At 45.2% G+C, this 2,565-nt stretch overlaps 1 non-coding gene across 1 annotated transcript; it reads right to left on the bottom strand.

Annotated features, from left to right (window-relative positions):
* Nucleotides 1–2,245: 2,245 nt before the first annotated feature.
* On the bottom strand, nucleotides 2,246–2,315 carry LOC118588127. Its single transcript, XR_004945528.1, has one exon. It is a non-coding gene; the product is annotated as a small nucleolar RNA SNORD113/SNORD114 family (small nucleolar RNA).
* Nucleotides 2,316–2,565: the final 250 nt, after the last annotated feature.

Here is a 2,565-nt window from a genome sequence, read left to right as displayed (position 1 = left end):
GCTAAAGCAGTTCAGCTGAGCCCCATTCCAGTGAGGACTCAGGATTTCAGTCAGAGGATTCATGGAGTTTGGTGAGGTGATAGGTGGTGGCTGTGGCTTGCTCTGCTTTTCTGATCTTTCAGCTTTCACCCCAATATCTGGTACCAGGTTTTTTCTTTTGTTTTGTTTTTTATAAGACCATCTTAGATTTGAACAACAAAGGGCAGATCTTTGAGTATACTTCAGAGCTCCCTGGAATCCTTCACAGAGATGAGCATCTCTTTTGATATGTATATTGTTATGTTGTTTTGTTTGTTTATTTTTTCAAGGCAGGGTTCTGTGTAACCCTGGCAGTCCTGGAATTTGCTCTGTATACTGGCTGACCTCGAACTCAGAGATCCATCTGTCTGTGCTTCCTGAGTGCTGAGATTAAAGGTGTGTGCCACCACACCCAGCTTTATTGCATTTTCTTTTCTGGAGGGAGGGGGAATGATTTTTTGTTTTTTTGGTTTTCTTTTGGTTTGTTTGTTTTTTGAGACAGGGTTTCTTTGTGTAACCTTGGCTATCCTAGAACTCACACTGTAGACTACGTTGGCCTCGAACTCACAGAGATCCGCCTGCCTCTGCCTCCCAGGTGCTAGGATTAAAGGCATGCACTACAGCCACCCGGTATTCAAATATTTTTTTAATCTGTCACATTTTTGATTGAAAATGGTTAACCTAATTGCCAATACTAAATCATTTTTGTTTCAAATCACTGGGACAAATATTTGCATATAGTGCAGACAAGTCTATGTGTATATGAAAAAATGCATGCCACCCAATGTATGTCCTATGGATGGGCATGCATACCTGAATATTCATATCCACCACACAGATATGCCCTTCCATCTACTCACATCTAGACTCACCTGGGTAAAAAGCCCATATGAAGCCGGGTGGTGGCGGCGGCGGCGGAGGCAGGCGGATCTCTGTGAGTTCGAGGCCAGCCTGGTCTCCAAAGTGAGTTCCAGGAAAGGTGCAAAGCTACACAGAGAAACCCTGTCTCAAAAAACAAAAACAACAACAACAAAAAAGCCCATATGAAATCCCCTAACATACCTCAGTTCACACAGTTCTACATGCTAATAAGCAATGCACTCTTGTGCCTCATGTACCTATGTACTCAAATACATGTCTTACACAGACACATATCATCCCCACACATAATTACACACGTGCACTTGCTCACTCCCACACTCGCTCTTGCATGAAGTGTGTTTTCAATCATGGGTCCCTGTCCCTTTCTCAGCTACAGGAAGGGAGGCCAAGCCTCGGCTCTCAAGCATGTGGAGACCAACATGTACAAGGTCCAGCGACTGCTACACAACAGGGGAAGGAAGCATGTGTCTGCCACTGAGGTGAGGGCACCGGGCACATGGTCTGACTCCAGACTCACACAGCTGAGTATCCTGAAGCATAAGGAAGGGCAGGAGTTGGTGGAGGCTGTGGGGAGTGTGTGGAGCAATGAGCTACAGTTCCCCAGACGGCCCACCTCACTCAGGAGACACAGGCAGCCTTGGGTTCCTGGCTCCACTTCTGCTCTGCTGCTGGCCCGTCTTTCCTCATGTCTCACGGGTACTTCAAGAACCCAGGCTGCCAAGGAGGCAGATGCAGTGGTGCACTGGGCCACATATTCTTAATTTAGCAAAATTTTTGTTTTTCCGTACATGTGCCGTATTAACCCTTCAGAGACAGCTGCTCTTCCCAGCTGATAGTAGTCTCTTAACAACACAGTGGAAGGCTTTGCAAAGCACCGGAATCCAACACAAAGACAGGGACTATACTCACACTGCGTCTGCATTGATGAACACGAAGAGCTGGTCAAAAGGCTCATGACCAAGGGAAAGTGTGTAAATCAGCCTAGGGGTATCCATTCTGAGAGCACAAGGAAGAGATTATAAAGAGATTGACATTGTGTTCACTCATCCGTGCAATCTGTCTGCTTGTCCATCTGATTCTTAAGTCTCATCTAAGTGTGCATTACACTATTCCGTGCTCTTCTTGACAAAACCAATGATAATGGCTTTGACCCTACCAAGAACATTCATATAGCAACCTCAAGTGTACAGTTAGAAATAACTGCTTTGTTTTAGTATATATGATTAGTACTCATCCTCCTGAGTCATATCACATTTTAAAATGCCTTACCACTTTTTATCTAACTGCAAAAAGCAGACTCATATCTGCTGTTAGGATCTCATATGTAATCTAAGTATTTTATAATATGGACCTCTGACTTCCAGAGGTAGTCATAATCCAGGAATCATAGGCCATCAGTGGTCATCATCGACCTTTCTTTTTGCCTCTGTCTCCCATGTGCTGAGATGAAAGGTGTGCACCTCTACCCCAGGCTTCTTTGGGGAAACTAGTGGGAAAGATTGAAAAAGACAAACAAATGAGACATCACCAACAAACACAGGGGCGTGGAAAGTGTAGTGAGACTGCGACCTGAGAAAGTGTGCTGCATGGAGTGAAAGTCTGAGATAGGATGCAACACCCATGAGGCTGGAACTGGTGAGCTGGTCCTGGGAGCCATGCACAGGA

Source organism: Onychomys torridus, chromosome 7 (genome assembly GCF_903995425.1).
Source record: "Onychomys torridus chromosome 7, mOncTor1.1, whole genome shotgun sequence".
NCBI classification, from domain to species: Eukaryota; Metazoa; Chordata; class Mammalia; order Rodentia; family Cricetidae; genus Onychomys; species Onychomys torridus.
The sequence above is the reverse complement of the archived record's forward strand: the minus strand, read 5'-3'. Positions and strand labels throughout refer to the sequence as shown.